The 24,388-nt window shown below is 35.4% G+C and overlaps 1 protein-coding gene across 8 annotated transcripts in view; it reads left to right on the forward strand.

Annotated features, from left to right (window-relative positions):
* LOC115209232 (regulating synaptic membrane exocytosis protein 2) overlaps positions 1–24,388 on the forward strand; it is a 238,561-nt gene that overhangs the window by 40,112 nt on the left and 174,061 nt on the right. The gene's annotated exons all lie outside the window — the stretch shown is intronic.

The raw sequence follows: 24,388 nt of genomic DNA on the forward strand, positions 1-24,388 counted from the left end.
CATCCATCCATAGAAAATCCACCTGAGCAGAATTCCATCTAACCCATGCAAGCATAAAAAAGTGGGGGTAAAAGTGATGAGGATAATGATATCTTCTCCGACATATTTTGGCCTTAGGCTTATATTAAACATGTGCAGGTAACAAAAATCACAATGTACACACTGAGTGTTTGAACATTGCAGACTTCTTGTCTTATGTTAAGCAGTTGTAGAATATATAGGAGAAATGTGACTCCTAGTTGAATCCATGATGGGTAACACGTCACTTAGACGAACCCATGATGGGTATCACATCCTTTGGCTGAAAATGACTAGTAGTTTTCCTCTGCTTAGTGGTCATCTTGGTGAAAAAGAGTGTATGGTGGATAAGATTGAAAGGACTAAGGCTAAGACAAACGCCTTCCTCTTAGTCGAGCCATTATCACCATCTTCAGTTTATACTTGTAGAAGAAGGTAAGAGTGTAGAGGGAGCTGCTCCCATATAGTGAATTCACTGAAGTGTGAGTGAGAGTAGCAGTAATGGCCAGCGTAAATGGTTCTACTTTCAGCATGTACTTGTAAGCTGGAGAGGGTCTTTGTTCTTGGTAGTCAGTATAGTCTGTAGGGTTTTTTGAATGATCCTAGGTAGGTGATTTCCTTTTGGGGTGTCTTATTTCTTACATTTTTTTTTGTGTGTCTGATTTTCCTGTCTGTTTTTGTTTTCTGTAATGAATTTTGTTTAAAACTCACAATGTTTTTTCTAATTTGTCCCAGTGTTATGTTCCCTTCACCCATCCTGTTACAACATTGATAAAATAAATACCAAGCAATGTAAACACACAAGAGGAAGATTCAGTTCACAATACTTAAATGTAGAGCTAGATCAAAGAAGAGCTAGAGTGAGGAAATTGGGCCAAGAAAAACCTGACAACATTGAATTTAATAGAATTTAACTAAGTCATTTGGAAGGTTACTGCATTATAAACCTAGTCAATCATGCTAATTATGGAAAAACTAGTATCAATGAAGTGATTACATAGGCCAAAACAATTTATCTTTCACACACCTGACTCCAAAATGTCTTTTATTGAATGTCATTCTACTAATTTATGAAGTCTGCTGTACAACACTTTGTATTTTTCATGTTAATATTTTTGGCTTATGCATAGATGAGTAACTAATGTAGACAGAGTTTCCTACTTGATATTTACTTTGGGTAAATAACTTTTTCTATTTTGCTCACAGAAATATCCATTATTTCTTAGATTATAGAATAGTTTATTTGTTTCATTTCAGTGCATATTAATACTTAAATTATAATATAATATTCCCTTTCATTATAGCAAATAGAACATGACATTTGATGAAATCAGATTAAAATAGTGCTTAAACTTCATTAATTTATATATTTACAAATGTAAATAACTTCTAAATTCCAATAAAATATTTTAAGAATCCATATTTAGTTCTACTTTCAAGGCATGAAGCAGCCAAGAGATATAACTCTGCTTTAGTAGGATACCAATTTATTGCAGGTAACATTCAGCCTCACAGAGGCAAGGTGGCTGAGTATCTTTCGAAGGTTGGGCCTCATGGAGGCAAAGTTACTGAGTTTCTCTCGAGCAGGCCTCATGGAGACAAGATGGCTGAGTTTCTTTCAGGTGTTAGTTCACATGGAGGTAAAGTGGCTGAGCTCCTTTTGAGTGTTGAGCCTCACAGAGGCAATAACCAAAACCTTTGGCATTATGTTGTGCTTGAGAAGAAGACCTATCAAGCCAAGCAAAATCGCAGTTGTGGCAGATACCAGTGTCATGCAAATGGCACCTGTGCCAGTGACATGTAAAAGCACCCATTACACTTTCAGAGTAGTTGGCATTAGGAAGGGCATCCAGCCATAGAAAACCATGCCAAATCAGACTGGATCCTGGTGCAGCCTTCCAGCATACCAGGCCAGTCAAACCGTCCAACTCCTGCTACCATGGACGTTAGATGATGATGATGATGATGATGATAATGTTGATGATGATGATTCCTACATGATCTAATGCCTATTTCTGAAAGTTTGATGAAGTGGAACAATGTAGAATAAATTCTCTTTCCCAGAGAAATACAACCATGCACCTGCTGCAAAGTTAAAATTCATGATCTATGAGAAATTAGTCATATCATGATTGTGCCATTATTCTGACTTATATGTATGTGATGATAATTAATCCTTTCATTGTTTCAGGGTCATATGTTGGTCATGGTTGCCATGCAGAATCTCCCTTGTGAGAATTAATATTCTTGAGATTGATTTAACTACTTTCCAAATTTCCCTCAGACGTTTTCACTTGAGCATGGCCGTTGCCAGTACTGCCTGACTGGCCCCTGTGCCGGTGACACATAAAAGCACCTACTACACTCACAGAGTGGTTGGTGTTAGGAAGGGCATCCAGCTGTAGAAACTCTGCCAGATCAGTTGGAGTCTGGTGCAGCCATCTGGTTCGCCAGACCTCAGTCAAATTGTCCAACCCATGCTAGCATGGAAAGCGGACATTAAACGATGATGATGATGATGATGATGATGCACTTTTCACCACTATTTCATTGCATATTTTTATGCAGTATATTTTATTCAATCAAAGATCATGTTTATACATGATGAAAATATCATTTAAACAATGTCTTTTTTTATAATAAGAGAGGTTGATTTCTATAGAGATTGGAAAACATTCAAACCTCTTAGCTTATCTCGAAAAGAACTTTTCACAACAATGGTTCGTTGCTGATATTGTTTTACTGTTATAGCCAACTCTGATTTAACAAACTTATGGTAGGAAATTACTTGGTTGAGTGTTTAGTGAACAATAGATTAAACATTTCACACTTGGTCTAATTTGTGACCAATTATCACAGTTTATTGATGTTTAGTTTACTAATACTAAATTATGGTTATGAAAATTTTTGTTTTACAATTCCCAAGGAGTGGCTGTGTGGTAAGTAGCTTGCTTACCAACCCTATGGTTCCAGGTTCAATCCCACTATGTGGCACCTTGGGCAAGTGTCTTCTACTATAGTCTCGGGTTGATCAAAGTGGATTTGGTACACGGAAACTGAAAGAAGCCCGTTGTATATATATATATATATATATATATATATGTGTGTGTGTACATGTTCGTGTGTCTGTGTTTGTCCCCCCAACATCGCTTGACAACCAATGCTGGTGTGTTTACATCCCGTAACTTAGCGGTTTGGCAAAAGAGTCCGATAGAATAAGTACTAGGCTTATGAAGAATAAGTCCTGCGGTCGATTTGCTCAACTAAAGGCGCTGCTTCAGCATGGCCACAGTCAAATGACTGAAACAAGTAAAAGAGTATATAAAATATTTAAGTCATTGTTAACATTAAACCTAAACTGGTAAAAAGCATTTCTTGTGTTTAATGTCCTTCTTTCGGTGAATTTTGGAAAATTTAAAGCATTCAGATGTTTTTGATCTCTTCATTCATTTTCAAGAATAATTTAACTATTAAGAGAGATATAATATTGTAGCTTTTGGATATTATTATAAACACATCTGATCTTTTTGCATAAACATCATGCATACTATCTGATAAAGTTTGAATTATAATTGTTTCCTTCTAAGAGACCTCCTAGGAATACAGCTGGATTTGCTATTAAAATAGCAAAATTCTAGAGAAGATTTGGAACTACTGATACCTTGAATTTTATATTTTATCTTTAGAAAATATCCTCACTTATATAAAAAGAATGTTTAAACTGCTTTCTTGATGATACAATGACCTTGGAATTTAGCACACTAATTAGATAAAAATTAATCTTTTCAAAGCTTTTACCAAAAGCCTGTACTCAGTGTTATTTGGAATGATAAAGACATATTAAAGAAATTTAAAATTGAATTGGTGAATGAAAAATTTACAAAATATTGATGAAATTACATATTTATTACCTATGACTCTTACTTTTTATTCTTGGGCCACGCATTTTGATGACCATATTTCACTGTCATGTGATTTTTAGTTCAAGTCCACTGTGCAGCACCTCTAACAGTTGTCATCTACCATAACCTTGAGACCCAAACCTTGTGAATGAGATTTTTGTAAACAGAAACTGTACAAGAAGCTCATCAGATGAACTGTATTTGTTCTTGGATGGTAAACTTGATCTATTGATTTTTAACCCTTTCATTACCAACCCGGCTGAAACCGGCTCTGGCTCTGAGTACAAATGTCTTGTTTTCATAAGTTTTGAATTAAAATCTTCCTAACACTAGCTTAATGATAACCAAGTTATTTTACTAAATTCTTTGTTATATTTAAAATAATTGAAAGAAACACAGAGCATCTAAACAGAAATACAGTAACAAAAGGGTTAACACCATTTGGCACTCAGATGTCCATGCTGTTGTAAGCATTCAAACCAGTTCTAAGGAAACTTGATATCTTAATGTATGATATTCCACAGTAGCAACACAGTCATAGTCACTCTCTCTTCTTATCTTGGATGCCCTGTGAAAAGTCTTGAGAGTTGCATGTCTTTTCTTCAGATTAAGCCATAAACATTGCTCTTTTGTAGAAATATATTTCTTTATATCTTTTATCATTATTCATTAAATCATAGTCTTTGATATCTTTCATTTCTTCTTTTACTTAGAATTTTAAGGTTTATTTCTTGCCTTCTTCTTGTAATAAAAATATGCTAAATTAAATGCTATTACATTATTGCTAAGTCTTTACAGAAATGAACCAGACTGAATTGAGAGGCTTTCATTTTGGCAGTACTGAAAGAAGAATATTGCAATAAAATTATTAATAGAGGAAATTATTACAAAATTCTCTCAGATCATAAGCATTTAGTGTTAGAATATAAACAACACAATTGATAAAATAGTACTTTTTGGTAAAGATCCAGAAATTGGATAACATGTTTGTTCAGTTATCATTATCACAGAACTTTCAAACATTTGGAAAATATCCAAACTTAAAAGAGCAGAAAATAATTGGAATAAATATACATCTGCTGAATAGTATATTGATAACATATTGAATAGCCTTAAGCAAAGATTTTTTTAGTTGAACCAAGTGCACTTACACTCTATCATCATCATCGTCATCATCATTATCATCAATAAAGCATTTTATTTTATAAAATCACTTTAATCCAGTCATTTATTGTAGTATCAAATAGACTATTGGATCATATTGCACAATATCTGTTAAATTTATTATGTACTTTTCCTTATCTATCATAGAGGTCATAATGATTGTAAATTCTCTTATATCGAAATACTTAAAGGAAGATTGTTTGCACAGCACTTCTCTGGAACAATCTAAAACAAAATATAATGGTAACAGATGAGATAGTTAATTATCACCATACAGTGGAGGCACATGGCCTAGTGATTAGAGCAGCGGACTCGCGGTCGAGGGATCGCGGTTTCGAATCACAGACTGGGTGATGTGTCTTTATGAGTGAAACACCTTAGCTTCACGCGGCTCCAGCAGAAGGTAATGGCGAACTTCTGCTGACTCTTTCGCCACAGCTTTCTCTCACTCCTTCCTCCTGCATCTTGCAGCTCACCTGCAACGGACCAGCATCCAGTCCAGGTGGGGAATCTATACGCCAAGAAACCGGGAAACCGGCCCTTATGAGCCAGGCATGGCTCGAGAAGGAACAAACAACAAATACAGTTGGTGTTAACTTTATTTTAATATCCAAAAGTGAAGACTATAGGCTACAGCTTCTTGAATTAGAAGAGTAAGGATTATGGATGAGACTAGAAGGGTTAAAGGCTTTGTATTATAGGAATAAGATTCCAAGGAGTTCTAACTGTAACTTTACATCATATATTATAACCTGAGTCTTCAATTTCAAACTAAGACATTTACTATTTAGTGAATGAGTTTGATAAGTTCAGTTACTGTGAGAAGTAATGAATCTAATATTTAGAACTTTGTTTTCATTTGAGAGTGCATTAAGGAGAGGAAGTAGTGCTGCTATTTAAATTTTTTTTTTTTTTTCCTGTCAGGTGGGAAGATCATACCCATAATCTGGTGGGAGAGCAAGAGAAAGGTATTCTCAAACTAGAGACTTGGCATGACTGCTTGCAACTGAGTAGACTCTGCTAAAGGCACCCAGAGCACCAAGTGATGGTGTTAAACTGGTGGGTGATAAATTAAGTCTACCATCTAAGTAGGCCATAGTGATATTTGAACTCAGAATGCCAAGAACCATAACAATTTCCACAATGCATACAGTCTGATAGTCTTACAGCTCTGTCAATCCACTGTGCTGGACTGATATTTTTCTATTAGCCCTCTAGTAATGATTTCAAATTTTGGTACCAGACTGACAATTTTGGGGGCAGGAGGCCAGTCAACTACATCAACCTCATTACTCACCAGGTACCTTTTTATCAACCCCAAAAGATGAAAGGTGAAATCAACCTCAACAACATTTCAACTCAGGATGTGAAGACAGATAAAATGCCACTAAGCATTTTGCTCAGTGTAGTAATGATTCTGCCAGCTTGCCACTTATTTGACCCTGTAATAATGAAAAGCAAGGTTGGCTTTGATGGAACTTGAACTCAAAGTGCAGCAAGCTTGAACAAATACTACATAGTATTCCATCTAATGTTCGTGCCAATTTGCTCGGGTCGTGGATGAGTGAAGAAATAAAAGAAAAACAAGATCATCACTAGTTTCCATAGATTCTGGATTTCATCTGACTATTAAATTAATATTTTTTATTAAAAAAATATTGATAAAATAGATCAATGATAGAATATTGGACAGTGAGAGTTATAGCTAAAAATCTGAGTTGTAAAAGTCCATTTTGGTATCTATTGGAAATTATCATATTTTGATGAAATATAATTTAGTAATGTTAAAAGTTACATCTAATTACTACTGATTAAATGGGATCCATCTAAGAAAAGTATTTTTTTTTGCCACTTATGTCATAGTGATTAATTTACTACTGCCAGTCTTTTGTTAGGGTGGGTATTCTGCCATGTCAGAATATTTTAAGATTTCTAAGATTTCTAAACAATTCTTATTTCAACCATAATGAATGTTGTAACTTGTCATTTTGTTCTGTATTATGAAGCAAGTTATATAACTAATTGTTTTTCTTATCTTAAAAATAAAGTAATGCCTGAAATAGAAATTTTTTTTTATAGAATGGTGCCACTGCCTGGTCATTGCCAGTGCCACCTGACTGGCTCCCGTGCCAGTGGAATGTAAAAAACACCATTCAAGAGTGATTGATACCAGTACCGCCTGACTGGCCCTCATGCCAGTGGTATGTAAAAAGTACCCACTACACTCTCGGAGTGGTTAGTATTAGGCAGGGCATCCAGCTGTAGAAACTTTGCCAGATAAGTTTGGAGCCTGGTGCAGCCTTCTGGCTTAACAGTTCCAGTCAAACTGTCTAACCCATGCCAGCATGGAAAGCAGACGTTAAATGATGATGATGATGATTGAAGAAATGTAGATTAGGTTGTTGTTTTTTTTATTAATGTTTTTGAAAATTTAGAATCTTTTTGTGATTTAAGTGATTTAGGTGTTGAATTGAAGTTTGGTTTTTGAAGGAAAATGTCTACTCCTTCTGTTATGCAGATCCCTACATATGCTTCTGCCATTATGTACTTTGAAATTAGTACCTTTTTATCTGCTATCTCACTTCAATTCATATGCTTTCTATTTTTTTCTTTTAACATTTTAGGCAAATTATTTTTAATTGAATTTGGTATTTTAACAGCAATCAATAAATCTACCAAGTATAATTGTTAACTTGTTCAGTAAAGTAATTAGTCTGACCTTATGACACTATAAATTATATGTGGCAGGAATTGCATATATCACTTGCTGTCTAGTAATTCAGCTAATTATTTTCTTCATACATCTCTAATGTATTTTGAAATGTTATTTGTAACAAAATTAGGTTATTAGTTAAATATGGAAAATAATCTAAGATTTAATTTGATTTTATTTAGGATTTGAAATATTAAATATCATTCACTAACTTCATTTTAAACAATGAACATTTCTTTGAGCCTATATAGCATTCCAGAAGGGAAAAATCACCAGTCTAGGAATGTTTTGTTATGATATCTAACCAAATATTGGAGTAATAAATCAATACATATGAAAGAAGCTTAATAAGTCGAACCTACTCATTTCTGCTTTGGTAAGAGTTGTGTGACAAATTGCTTGTAATAACCAATGAAAAGTGAGTATTCAGCTTTTCATGGCAAAATGCTTATTGCAAGATGTTACCAAGTATTGTTAAACATGTGATTTCGTTTATTTACTGGTGGCAAAGCACTTTATATTTTGTCAATATCTACTCTCAACTATTACGAAAGTATTACACAATAAGCACCTCATTAGTATTTCATTCTTCTGTCTATCCTGTTTCCTTTACTTTCTGCCTTGATTTTTTTTATTCCAGTTTTAGGTACCTGTATTAAGAGCAGAGTTAATATTGTCAATGGATCACATGGACGTAGATATTAGCTCAGTTTTGTCATTCTAGAATCTCTGAAAGTTTCTAACTATTTATTTATAATCTGTTACATTTTAATATTAATTATTGCAACTACTTTTCTTAAATATTCCCTAGCTAATAAATTTAATTTTAACACTGAATATTGCTGTTGAAAGATGGCACAGTTTTCCAGTATTGTAGTCATCAGAATTGCTACATTTCTAATTACTGTAGTTGTCAAACTGAATTATTTACTGCTATAAACTAAATGCTCAGATCTTTCCAAAGGCTTAATTCAACTTTTAGATAAACACGATTGCAGCATCTACTTGTCTGTATTAGTTGTATCATTCAGCTTAGCTTACATGAATAGGCTCACTGTAATGTAACTCTGAATATGGTAATATGTCTCATTTACAGTGTAACTAGTCATGGCAGTGTCATAATATATTAATAAACACCAAATAATTTAATAAGAGAGCACCTACCGGATAGCAGCAGTCAAGGTTTGAGGTTAACGTCCTGTTATCTGGTCAAATGATTTAGCTTGCAATAGCTGAGTGCACCTACCATGAATTGTTGCTGAATATGTTGTTGATGAACCCCAGTTCAATTCTGAATAAGCAAACCCATGATCAAAAACATTCCAGCCATGACCATCCTGTGTTTACAGGAGCATATAAAACTACATGATCTAATGTATCCTTTCAATTTTAAAACCAGTAAAGTGTGATTTGAGGGAGATTTGACTGCTCTTTATAACATGTTGAGCTATTATATAGGAGCTTCCTTGGAGTAACATGGGTAGTAAGTAGCATTAGTGTTAAGTTCTGTTCCTCCTAAAGGAGAAGCTATTTGCTTTAAATCAGTGTCGTTTCTCTATCTAGGAAAAAAATTATCTTTTTTCTGCTTAATGCTATGGAAAACCAGCAATAGTAGACTGCTCCAGTTGATTCTTGTTATTTGAAAAAGATACAATTTGCTTCAATGAATAGCAACTATGTAGTCTGTAGTCAAGGTTTTAATGCTTTTTAAAATTCAGTAAAGTTATCACTAGCTGATTGGTATAAAGATTGTAGTCCAACTAATATTGATTAATGGCATGTTTTTCCATTCAACTAATGAATTAATTAGTCTAATCACATCTGTCTATTAGTACCTAATACATTATACATCCCTGTATTCAATATACCTACTGTAGTGTCATTAAAGATAGCCTAACTGGTGTAGTACAATTAGTGTTTTAGATATCAACTGCATATCTCCTGTATTATCATTACATGCAATATAACTTATGATAGTGTGCTTGCAAGCAGTAGTGTCATTACAGATAGCAAACCTACTATACTGTCATTGGAAGCTGAATATCTGTTTCAATTTAATTGTAGACAGCTTATTGACTGCAATGTAATTACTGACAACATCTTATTTGTCATTAGAGGCAATTTACTTGTAATGTCAGTGCAGGTAATATAATATAGCTGTTGTACCATTTCTGGCTGTATACTTGTGTTGTCATTACAAGCAGCAACTAAACCAGCTGATGATTTTATGACTTATCTATAATTATTTAAATATTTTTCATGATTTTTTTTCATAGCACATCAGAAAAACAAAATTGAAACCTAAATAGAGAAGCAGTATTCTATGGTTTTTAAAGCCAGATTTAGTGGATTATGCTCACTTATGAAACAGTTAATGAAGCTTTTAACACTCAAGTGGACTCTGTTTAGTAGTCTGTGGTGTTTGGCTGAATTTCTTGCTTAAGTACACATGATACAAACATGTTCCTCATATGCTAATAAATTTGCAGTTACTTTCCATCATAGACACTCTACAGAAAAGTTTCTTTTTTTTTTTATTAGTTTCAGTCATTAGCTAGTGGCCGTGTTGGAACATAAGCTTCAAGAGTTTTTGTCAATCATATCAATTCTAGTACATCTTTCAGACTGGTATTTATTTTAACAATTTTTACTTGTTAACAGTTAAGTTACAAAACACAAAGGACCACAGCATAAACAGCACCGGACTTTAGATTGGCATAAACACAAACATGCATGCACAGAAAGAAATGTTTAAAATATTTAAAGCAAGTTTTAAAATAACAACAGAACATTTACTAATGGCGTAATTCTATATTGAGAGTAAAATCAACACAAACACCCCTGCATATCTTCACCCTTAAAACAATATCCACACTTTTAAAAATTAAGAATACTGGTGGAACATTGCAATAAAAACAGCAACCTAGTGTAAGCTTAACAGGCCAGATACAGTTGTAAGGAAGCAAAAGTCATGCACTGTTGTAGAGATCAACTGCCTGGCAGATGTGAATATCTCTTCAAGAATTGGCAGAAAAGAGAACATCTGTAGAGAACTGATAAAAAGCCAACAGCTCTTTTTATTCAGGCTATAGAGTTTCATTTGTTCCTGTTATCATAGGTGCACTGGACTGTATAACAATAGATTTACATAGAAACCTAGAAAGGTTTCATTTTGGGATTTGGTTTGCAAGATTCTTTATATTACTTCGTGTGTTGAAGCATATTCTGTTGTGTCTGGGGAGAGGCATTTTCTTTTTGTGCCTTATAATTTAACACACTCACTGGTAAAATTTCCACTTATTTCTTATTTTTATTTTCCTAAAATTTTCATTGCGTCTTGCAACCTTTTCAATAGTCTTGACTCTCAAGACTATTGAAAAGGTTGCAAGACGCTATGAAAATTTTAGGAAAATAAAAATAAGAAATAAGTGGAAATTTTATCGGTGATTGTATTAAATTTAGAAAGGTTTAGTTCTCCAAAAAGAAAAGAGCAAATTGATTCACATTCTCTGGATAAAATCAATCAGAGGAACAGTGAATAGTTTGTAAAGCATTTCAGGGATTTTCCATTTGAGCTTCTTGGATGAACATATGCACTCAATCACATATACATAAGGAATACATATGCACACACATGCACATAAACAGTAATAAAGTATACACATTTGTATTCTCTTGTGATATGCATACCCTGATACAAGTTTATCCACATGCACACATATATATACACATCAACCAATACAGGTAATCGCAAACCCTAGAAATGTTATGATTTAAACAAAAGAGCTTTGCCACTTTGTTAGTGTCTAGCTTGCTTGAATTCCATAAAGGAAAAAAAAAACTTAAAACAAATCCAAAACAAACATGCATGCATACATACATACATTTCATTCCAATGACTTTGGAACAATAGGTTTAGTGGGTACAAGTGCACTCCTTAAAGTTTAGGTGAAGCAATGAAAACACTTTGAGCATCCCCTTGAAAAACGAATGAGTGCAGAAACATTTTCGGACTGATTTGAAACATTACTTTTCCATTATTGGATTCATTTAATTTGATTGATGTACAAATATAATTCTGATAATTATTACATACTACTGTTTGTTTTGATATTAAGATTGAAAAAATCGATCTCGTTTGTAAAAAATTGTGGACCCACTAAACAAATCTTGTTCTTGCACTTATGATACATTTACACATGCTTGCATACGTGTATGCTTGCTTACATACATGCAAGCATGCATATACGCATGTATACATCCATCCATGTATCCAAGCATACATACTTGCATGCATATACTCTTTACTCTTTTACTTGTTTCAGTCATGTGACTGTGGCCATGCTGGAGCACCGCCTTTGGTCGAGCAAATCGACCCCAGGACTTATTCCTTGTAAGCCTAGTACTTATTTATCAGTCTCTTTTGCCGAACTTCTAAGTTACAGGGATGTAAAGACACCAGCATCGGTTGTTAAACGATGTTGGGAGGACAAACACAGACACACAAACATATACACACACATACATATACATACATATATATATATATATATAATATATATATATATATATATATATATATATATATATATACATACATATATACGACGGGCTTCTTTCAGTTTCCGTCTACCAAATCCACCCACAAAGCTTTGGTCAGCCTGAGGCTATAGTAAAAGACACTTGCTCTAGGTGCCATGCAGTGGGACTGAACCCGGAACCATGTGGCTCGTAAGCAAGCTACTTACCATGTAACCACTCCTACGCCTATAGAGTCACTATATAAGTGACTCTTTTACATAGTTTTCAAATTCTTGTAAGGTACTGGTTAACTTGAGGCTATAATTGAAGACATTTACCCAAGGTTTTGTGCTGTGGAATCAAACTCAGATCTACATGACCACAAAGCAAACTTCTTAATTACAGGTCAGCCTGTAATGATATGCATAAGATCTGGTCATCAAATCTAAGTAGAGATTTCAAACTTAAAATCTTCAAAGCCACAGTCGAACCAATTCTACTATATGGCTCGGAAACCTGGACATTATCAAAGAAGCTTGAGAGGTGGTTGGATGGAACTTACACTCGCCTCCTTATGAGGGCTCAAAATCTCTCGTGGAAGCGTCATTCAACAAAAGTACAAATATATGGGAAACTACCATCTGTATCATCTCTTGTGAAAGGTAGAAGAGTCCAGTTTGCTGGACATTGTCATAGAGCTGAAAACGATGTAATTTCTACTCTTCTCCTCTAGAAGCCATCTGCTTGCGATACCGAGGGCGCACACTCTCCTACCCTGATGTAATCTCCAGTGATACAGGTATCCAGCAACAGGACCACCGTAATGCTATGATGGACCGTGAAGTCTGGCGTAACATAGTAAGTTCCATTGTCTCGACCACGGTCGATCAATGAATGAAATGAATTACACAGTCAGTATATAAAGAATCAAAAGTAGATATTATAAGGCTTTTATACCTGTTAATCCCACATTTATGCCAACACAACTACTAACTACTTTGTTTTGATATTAATTTCTAACATTGGCACAAAGTGATAATGTTGTGGAGAGAGTATAGTCTATCAAATTTACCCCAGTACTTGACTGGTATGTTCTTTAGGATCTCAGAAAGATAAAATGTGAAGTTGAGCTCAGCAGGATATGAACTCTGATTATAAAGAACCATAACTAAATACTTCAAGGCATTTTGTTTAATGCTGTATGATTTCTGCCAACTTAGCAACTTTCTTAATATTAGCAAAATGAAAGATATGTTACAAATCAATAATTATGTTAGTTCATTGATTTGTTAGTGTGCTGTTAAAATCGTTAAGCATAACTATAAGTATTACTTTTTGAAGATTTCTGTTGATTTGCCTAAATCTTGAAGTTGTTTCTAAACAAATGTTAATATTGATAAATGTTATTGATCTACATAATCTTCTTAATATGTTTGATTGAATATAAGAAAATGATGACACTATTATTAAGTTTTTTGACTATATTACATTTACTCAGGTTGTATATTTATCTAGATCATAGGCTGGCTTACAATAAAGCCTTTAATATAAGACATTTCATGACTTCATGCATTCCTTCTTGATTTGTAACTGGAAAATATAATTAATTGTGATTGTGATTGGAAATTTTGTTTATAACATCAAAAGGGTTTTATCCCCATTTTTATCACCTGCAAGAATGAATTCAAGTTAATTGATACTGTCTGATTGCAAAATAGATTTGATGCCTTCTGCAGAAATTTCATTGAGATAATAAGTCTTCAATACACTGAAGTTTCTCTCTTTATTGTGATGATTTTTTTTTGATTTTTTTGGCACGTTGTTTAATAGATGCATGTTCATCATATTAGATTTATATGAAAATATCACTTCCATAGTTTTATATCATCTTGTGTATTGTTAAATCAATTGAATAAAAGATGAAGGCTGTCATCATCATCATCATCATCATCATTTAGCGTCCGTTTTCCATGCTAGCATGGGTTGGACGGTTCAACTGGGGTCTGGGGAGCCCGAAGGCTGCACCAGGCCAGTCAGATCTGGCAGTGTTTCTACAGCTGGATGCCCTTCCTAACGCCAACCACTCCGAGAGTGTAGTGGGTGATTTTATGTGCCACCGACACAGGTGCCAGACGAGGCTGGCGAACGGCCACGCTCGGATGGTGTTTTTATGTGCCACCGACACAGGTGCCAGACGAGGCTGGCAGACGGCCACGCTCGGATGGTGTTTTTATGTGCCACCGACACAGGTGCCAGATGAGGCTGGCGGACGGCCACGATCGGATGGTGTTTGTTACGTCCCCAAAGCACGGAGGCCAGTCTATGCGGTACTGGCTACGGCCACGTTCGGATGATTTTCTTGTGTGCCACCGGCACTGGTACCACAAAGATACAAATTCCATTTATGTTCATCTATTTTGATTTTTTTGATTTGATTTGATTTGATTTGATTTGATTTGATTTCACTTGCCTCAACAGGTCTTCACAAGTGTCACAAGAAGGAAGGTATGCATAGGTGGACTGTCTACGTCGCCGGGTCTTCGGATGGTGTCTTTATGTGCCACCGACACAGGTGCCAGATGTGGCTGGCGAACGGCCACGATCGGATGGTTTTCTTGTGTGCCACCGGTACTGGAACCACAAATATACAAATTCCATTGATGTTCATCTATTTTGATTTTTTGATTTCACTTGCCTCAACAGGTCTTCACAAGTGTCACGCGTGTCACACACTTGCCTCAACAGGTCTCCACAAGTGTCACACACTTGCCTCTGCCTCAACAGGTCTTCACAAGTGTCACACACTTGCCTCTGCCTCAACAGGTCTTCACAAGTGTCATAAGAGGGAAGGTAAGCACAGGTGGACTGACTACGTCGCCGGGTCTTTGGATGGTGGTGGTGTTTTTATGTGCCACCGACACAGGTGCCAGGTGAGGCTGGCGAACGGCCACGATCAGATGGTGTTTGTTGTGCCCACAGCACGGAGGCCAGTCGACGGCCACGTTCGGATGGTTTTCTTGTGTGCCACCGGTACTGGAACCACAAAGATACAAATTCCATTGATATTCATCTATTTTGATTTGGTTTGATTTCACTTGCCTCACAGGTCTTCACAAGGGTCACACACTTGCCTCAACAGGTCTCCACAAGTGTCACACACTTGCCTCTGCCTCAACAGGTCTTCACAAGTGTCACACACTTGCCTCAACAGGTCTTCACAAGTGTCATAAGAGGGAAGGTATGCACAGGTGGACTGACTACGTCGCCGGGTCTTCGGATGGTGTCTTTATGTGCCACCGGCACAGGTGCCAGATGAGGCTGGCGAACGGCCACGATCGGATGGTGTGTGTGTGCCCACAGCACGGAGGCCAGTCGATGCGGTACTGGTTACGGCCACGTTTGGGTGGTTTTCTTGTGTGCCACCGGCACTGGTACCACGAAGAATACAATTCCACTGATGTTCATCTATTTTGATTTGTTTTGATTTGATTTGATTTCACTTGCCTCAACAGGTCTTCATAAGTGTCACAAGAAGGAAGGTATGCACAGGACTGACTACGTCCCCGGTCGGGGCCACGGGTTATGGCCTGACTAGTCTTGCCGGTCTTCTCATGCACAGCATACTTCCATAGGTCTCGGTCTCTAGACATTTCCTTAGTGAGACCTAAAGTTCGAAGGTCGTGCTTCACCACCTCGTCCCAGGTTTCCTGGGTCTACCTCTTCCACAGGTTCCCTCCACTGCTAGGGTGTAGCACTTTTGCACACAACTATCTTCAGCTTTCTTGTCACATGACCATACCAGCGCAGCCGTCTCTCTTGCACGCCACAACTGACGCTTCTTAGGTTCAACTTTTCTTATTGAAACCATGGGATGCGTGTAGACAATACTTTGTAGTTTGAAATGTAAAGTGTGGCATTATTAATAAACACACTTTTAGCTTCAATAAGAAAAGTGATTTCACTTCAGGTTTTATCTCTGTATTTGCATAAAAATAGTGGGACAAATCTGACCAGTTTTGGGTCTTGTTACATCTTCATTAGAAATATTACCTATCTTCTATCTACAGAGAGAGATTGGTAGCTAATAATTTTTTGTAGTGTATACAAACCAGTTTCTAGTCTTGTATATGAATTAGGATTCAGTTAAACAGGTTAGTCTAATTTACATAACAATATGCTTACAACATGGATTAATTCATTCATAATGCAGCACAACATAGCATTTTTAGATAATTTGAAATGTAAATTAAACCCTTATTTAATAAACAGATAATTTTAGCCTCAATGTCAGACTTTGATCAAAAAACGATTACTCATGTTCCATCTACTTTGTTTACTTTTCACAACAAGGCTAAAAATTTGTTTTAACTCCTAAAATCTTATACTGCAATCATCTGCAACTATTACCAAGTTCTGAACAGCATGTGACTGCAATTCAAGAAGTTTTGTTATTTGGGGACCAAAAAACAAATCTACTGTTACATGCAAGAAAACAAAGTTTGGCTTCATTTCAGAAAGAACTTCCTGTTTATACCATATGCATTTATTTTTTAGTGGTTTATTGAGTGAATTTCTTTGGATTTTTTTATTTTATTTTTCAAGCATCATGGCAGGTAATTTAGACTGCAGTCATATTATTTATTAATGATTTATTTATCAATAATTTAATTAGACTTGGAGAAAATAATCATAGTCATATTACAATGTCACCAGTATACATCAGCGATCTCTGTTATTTTGACTGAAATTTATATCGAGGTTATTGATTCTGAGTAGGACTGGAGTGGCAGTGTAATGGATCATTGCTTCAATGCTTTCATTAGTGATGGAGGCCTTGCAAAACTTTTGAATTTTGAAGCAAAGCCCATTGAGTATTTTCTTTTACTCTTTCCTGAAGAAATTTTTGTCAGAACGAATGATGAAACCTTGAGGTAGGGACACACCACCTTCATTACATAAATTGAGGAGTGCTTTTTCTGAGGATACTTGTATAGCTTCCTAGTTACAAAGATTACAGGAACACAAATTCAGCTCTGTGACAGGAAATCAACACACAAGAATCAATATCTTGTAAATACATGTGAAGACACTTCATATGTGTTCATCTCCCCTGTATTCAACCTACTTGAGCTGGTAACATTTACATGGCAACAATTAAAAATCAATAACAAGACTGTGATTCCAGAATTCTTTTCATGAAATTATGACGTTCCCTAGAACCCATATTTTCATTTTTTAAATTTCAGTAAAAGATATATTTTAATGAAAAAATTCTGGAGTACTGTGACTCCAGAACTTTTTTCATAAAATTATGATATTCCCTAGAACCTACTTTGAGAAATGTTACTATATAATTCAAAAGGATTTCAGAAAGTAATCCAGGAAGAGATATTGATTTGGTTAATTTTTTTTTCTTTAATAGTTATACTTAATGTACTTATCATATGTGATGTATTTATTTCCCAGTATGGTAGAATAAAATAATATAAATATAGAATATTCAAGATTACCTGAAAAAAATTTGAACTCAACCAGCATTTTAATTCATTCAATTTTCATGGCTACATCTTTTAGCATTGTAAATCTGACTTTACTTTTTGAATTTATACATTACAATTGTTCCATTCAAGAAACAAAAACAAACCTTGACTGACCATCCAAGATAAACTCAAAACTTTAGATATGGCCTTGATTTTAGTGAATTATCTTGACATGCTTGTTTACTTTTGCTTGGATTCAAACTCAAAATTGTAATCTACTTAAGAGCATTTTACTAGCACTCTGTACTACTGACCCACCTTTTTAATAGATTTTAATATATTACTTGGTTAAATATTTGGAAGTAAACAGGCTGCTTGTTTTGTAGCCTTTAAAATCAGTATTTACACAAGTTTCTTAATAATTAAAAAAAAATTCAGCCAATAGAGAAATGTTTAAAAGTGTTATCTAACATAGGTTGAACAACATAATCTGGAGGTGCTTTCATTCTTCTGACATATAATGGTTTTATATTCAGAACAAAGTATAGAAGAGTCAATTATTTTAAATGTTAGTCATTTACTTCCAGATATAATATATAATATCAACAGGTGGGCATGGATTGTAATATCTATAGAAAGGGCAAAGGTGTTAATGTAGCTTGCTGCTCTTCAAGGGTTGTTCATTAACTGAGCAGCAGAATATATGTTTATGTAATAAGTTTCTGTTCATAAAGTTCGTTTCTAATTCTCAGTGTTTAACCAATCTTAAAATTAAAATGCATTTGGTTCTGTTTATAAGTATTGACATAATTTTTAACAGTCATAAGAGCATTTGCAACATCCCTTCTGCTCTGGAAACATTTTTTCTTCTAGATGTCCTTTCTTTGCAATATAATTGCAGATAAGGCTTTGTAAATAGGAAGGAGATATGTTATGGATTTTTAGTTTGTGGGTTTATGGTTCCTCTAGATTTGGGGATAAACCCTTTAGTGTTCAAATTACTCTGATAAACGTTAAGATTATTTATATTATTTTGAATTAATCATGTATTATCTCATAGATTTGAAATTTTATGATCTTATTGTCTATATTTGGAATGGCATTGTAGGTAAGTGTGCAAGGCCAGATCTAGTTAGTTTAAACATAAAACAGGAGGCATATTTGGGCTGGATATGGCTAGTTTAAAAGCTATAGGATTAAAATAGTTTTTATTTCTGTGAATCATTCAAGCATTGTCTCTGGCTCTGTCAGCATCTAGTTGAACTTCTCTATCAGCACTTTATGTCTCCCTATGACTAGATTCATAACCAAAAGCTATGAATTCTGTCACCCCTTGGTGCCTTCCTGCTGTTTGATTTTTTGCAGTATTTGGGTTATTTCTATTGTTATTGGTATCCAAGGTTGTTCAGGTACTCTGTTTGATGTTTTGAAAATTCTTTTCTTACGTGATTCCTTTGCAGTTCCCAAAATTCTTCCACTTCTCTTACTTTTGATGCAGCATTGACTTCTATTTAATTTTTACCAAGTTCTTTGAAGAATCATTTTGGGTTGAAGTTAAATTGTTTGTTTTGTTTAAAGAAGCATTAGTATTTTTCATATGGACAGATTCTTTGTGATTTAGCAAGGATCTCTTTTTTTAGGCATCGTTTTATTTGCTGCTTTAGGCATTTTGCTACTTTATATTTCTGTAGTATTTGTCTCTCTTTCCTGTTGTTTAGTACTCTTGTTTTGTTTCTGATTTACTTGTCATTGACAGATCCTTTTTCTTATTCTCTATCTTTTTCTGAATATTTGCCATGGTATTTGTTTGAGTTTTGATATTCCCATTTTGGTGGATCTGAGGAATAACCAATTTTCTTTTGTGAAGGCTGCTGTATATACTATTTTATTTAACCTGGTAACGTTGAGGTTTGCATGTTATAATTAAGTCTGCTGTAGCCAAATTTATTATTATTTCCATTTCACTTTTCAAATCTCTTGATTTCACTTGCTCTGGCTATTTCTGTAAGAGCGGACAATAACCTGTTGTCAAAGGTCTCACAGGGTCTCTTTCCACAATACTTAATATACAAGTACCAATCTCAAAATCTTTACTGTCCCAAATGAAGCAGTTCTCTTAGCATGTTCTACCTTCATGTCAATTCCAATTTCTCCAACAAATTTCTCAAATATGGTTGTTAATACTCCCAGTGGCCCAACACTTACTGAGATGACAGTTATGGTTTCAATTGCACATATTCATGCAATCTGTTCTTTTAGTTTATGCCTTCTGGTTTATGCTTGTACCATTTTAATGTCCTTTCAAAACCATACAATTTCCAGTGAACAACTTAGCTACATCATCATCATCATCATTTAACATCCGTTTTCCATGCTAGCATGGGTTGGACGGTTCAACCAGGGTCTGGTAAGCCATGGAGGCTGCACCAGGCTCTAGTCTGATTTGGCAGTGTTTCTACAGCTGGGTGCCCTTCCTAATGCCAACCACTCTGTGAGTGTAGTGGATGTTTTTTACGTGCCACCGGCACAGGGGCCAGAGCAGGCTGGCAAATGGCCATGATTGGTTGGTGCTTCTACGTGTCACCAACACGGACATTATTATTATTATTATTATTATTATTATTAAAGAAGGCAGTGAGCTGACAGAATTGTTAGCATGCTGGATGAAATGCTTAGTGGCATTTCGTTTGTCTTTACATTCTGAGTTCAAATTCCGTCAAGGTCGACATTGCCTTTCATCCTCTCAGGTTCAATAAATTAAATACCAGTGAAACACTGGGGTCAATGTAATTGACTAGTCTACTCCACCAAAATTTCAGGCCTTGTGCCTTTAGAAAAAAGGATTACTATTTTTATTATTATTAAGGTGGTGGGTTGGCAGAATCACTAATGTTGAACAAAATGTCTTGCAGCATTTAGTTATGGTCTTTTACATTCTGAGATCAAATCCTGCTGAAGTTTACTTTGCCTTTTATTTTTCCAGAGAACTGATGAGATAAGTACCAGTCGGGTGCAAAGGTCAATTTATTCAATCATACTCCTCTCCTATATTTTTTGCATAAGAAATTGTTATTTGCATTGCTGCAATAGGATGTGTTCTTTACTTTCAGTATTTTGGATATTTTATGGGTGAAATTATAGAAAACTATATTCTATACATACCTTCAACATAGAGTGGTAAAAAGGTATATTTTGCTTCATTTCCCAATTTGGGAGGTCAAAGGCTAATTTGTAAAATTAAAAAAATTTCTTCCTCATAATTTGATATGGCTATTCAGTATAGAAATACCTACAAAAATACACATAAAAAAACATTCTACAGGACCTCATCATCATAGTTTTAATGTCTACTTTTCTATGCTTGCATGGGTCAGACAGAGTTTATTGAGGCAGGTATTCTACAGCCAGATACCCTTCCTGTCACCAACCCTCATCTGTATCACCATTTTTCGGTGTATTTCAAATGGAAAAATGTTCACTTAAAGAGAATAAGAAGTTGCATAATGCAAAATTTTTACTTTTCAAAAATTCCAATTCTAAAGGGTTGGAACAAACCCAAGCAACACTGGACGATACTGCTAGTAAAGGAAATTCTTATTTATTTTGGTGTATTTAAAATAATTCATAAAATTTCTTTCAATATTTTCTCTGTAAGCAATGAACGATTACCTTCGTTAAGCTTTAATGTCTACTTAAATATGAAATATGTTTCCCATGTTAGAGGTGTTTCTCTTTATTTTAATATTGTGATACTTAACTAATTTCTCACTTGTAGGTGGGTTCATTTAGTTCATTTTAATAAAAGATTAGGTTGTTTCTGTTTCATGAACTCGTTTACACTATTTAATCTCCATTTAGTGGATTAAGAGATGCTAATAATAAGGTTACAGAATATATATGTATATATTCTGTCTATCTATCTATATATATATATATATATATATATATATATATATATGGATGGATGAATGGATGGATGGACGGACGGACGGACGGACTGACAGAGAAAGAGAGACACACACACACACATTCGCTTATTATTTGATTATTGACTAGTTTCTTAATAGCATTCTGTAAAGTTTTAGCTGTTTATGTTCCAAATATTTGACCATTTTAAAATATTCCTCTTAGGTCTGATTAGTAAGGAAGCTGGAGATACATTTAATGTATTTTTATAATACATTTAATAATAACAATAATAATTTCATTATTTAAATATTTGTCAGAATGTAAATTAAGTGAGAAAGTTTGTCTGAGCTGGATTGGGCTGATTAAAATGGCCTGTTACAAAATACTAGTTCACATACTATGAATCTTGTTGCATTTAGTCAGTATTGATTTTTAGAGGGTTAATTTGTCTTAACACAAGAGTGTATGCTCCAGTCTTTGGGTATTTTCAATTGGGAGAAAGAAAAGGGAAAGAATAATCAGCAGAGAAAATAACTCTTACTTGATGTTGGGGTATAAATATACAAAGATGTTCATTATCTCATCTAATTTTTTGAGAAAAATTGAAAGGTATTCACCATATAACATGATAATTGCTATTGTACATCATTTGGCAGGTTGATTTTATGCAGGCAAACTTTAGAAATTTGTGTGTGTGTGTATCTCTCTTTATAAGAATGTTTCAAAGGACATAATAGATGAAAGGTACATACTGTGAGTGTTCAGACCAAACCAAGCGCCTATATTCAAACATTAACTGCAGGGATGCAGGATCTGCAGAAATGTTGGTTGTCTATAGGCAATGTAATGGTCAAGCTAAAGTAGGTATATGAGAACAAAATATGAACAGTCAGTTGCAAGGCATCAAACAGTTTCAGCTTCGCATTACTGGCACTTGTGCCCCGTGCTAGTAGGGTGCTAAGAGCACCATCTGAGCGTGATTGTTGCCAGAGCCGCTAACTGGCTTCTGTGCCGGTGGCATGTAGGAGGCACCATTCAAGTGGGATTGTTACCAGCATCGCCTTACTGGCACCTGTGCTGTTGGCATGTGTAAAAAAAAAAAACAAATTCGAGTGAAGTCGTTGCCAGTACCACCTGACTGGCCCCCATGTCGGTGGCACGTAAAAGCACCTTACTAGCATAGGGCACAAGTGCTAGTAAGGCGACGCTGGTAACGATCACACTCGAAAAGTGCCTTTTATGTCCCACTGGCACGGAAGCCGGTTAGCCACTCTGTTAATGATCACACTCGTATGGTGCTCTTTGCACCCCGCTAGCACGGATGCCAGTCATCGAATTTGATTTTGACTTTGATTTCACTTGCCTCAACTGGTCTTCGCAAGCAGAGTTTAGTGTCCAAAGAAGGAAAAGGTACGCATAAATGGGCTTGTTACGCCCCTGGCATAGGCCACGAGGTTATGGTCTCATTTGGTTTGCTGGGTCTTCTGAAGCACAGCATATATATATATTTATATATATATATATATATATATCTACATAAAAATATCGTGCACATTAAAACACATTAAGAGGCTTCCAAATAGGAAAGCCTTGTGCTAGAAAGAGCAGTAGAAAACTCAAACCACTAATTAGGTATAAATTCTTGAAAGGAATGAAAATAAAAACGTTTACCATCTAATTTAGTTCCTAGACCATGGTTTCTGACTAATTTCAGTAAATATATATTTACTGAGGCCAGTCTTCATCAGTAGGTAGCCTTTAGATTTTAAATTTACACACGACTAGATCCGCATGTAAACTCGCTGCCTGTATATTCTAACTTTTTAAATCCAGTGCGCAGATGCAGTTTATCTCCGGCAACAGAGAGGATGCTGGTAAAATTTCGAACAAATTTATCAAAAAATATTTAAAACAGTTAGAATTTAGAAAAGTTTCCTGCAATGGCTACTTTTGCTGTGGATGGTGTCTACTACGACCTTCAAACCTGATCATACTGACATCAGTAATGTCCATCTTTGGACAGCTACTGAGAATGTTCTGTCCCTCTCCTCACACACAGAAGTAAGCCGGTGACTCCACTTTTACCCTGCATAACAAGTTGGAAAGGCTTGGCACTATGTTGTATATTGTCTCTGTCAGTAACTTATCCAATGAAGCTCTACATTCAAAAGCTCAGGTCGTGTGACTCTTCACACTACTGATTGCTCCCATCTTAACCAGGATCCCTGCTGCCGCATCCCAACACCCTTGCTAGCTTGTGCCTCCACAGTTGATGCTTGTACTTCATTCCAAATCAGTAATCTCTTGTCATTTCCATGCATCTTATCATAGTGAGACGTGCCACTACTTCGGCTATTCCTTCCATAAGGTGCTGCACCTACCAACACTATGCCTAAGCTATGACCCTGCAACCTTAACAGCCTCTGCTGCTCCCCACTTCTGCCCTCTCTTAACCCTAATACCAATCTGAGAGACTTTTGAGATATTGGGGTTTTGCTATTGCAGCACCACTCTATCTTTGAAGAAGAGTGGTGAGAATTTAAAAGAAATTTAAAATGACTTCTAAGTGTTTAGCTTTCCATTGGCCATTGGTGTTGGAGAAGACTTTTACGGATTCCATGGACAGTGAGGCTCACCAATGGAGAAGTTCTGAAGCAGATCAGGCCGAAAATGTCGCTAGA

This window comes from Octopus sinensis, linkage group LG3 (assembly GCF_006345805.1).
Source record: "Octopus sinensis linkage group LG3, ASM634580v1, whole genome shotgun sequence".
In the NCBI taxonomy this organism is placed as follows: domain Eukaryota; kingdom Metazoa; phylum Mollusca; class Cephalopoda; order Octopoda; family Octopodidae; genus Octopus; species Octopus sinensis.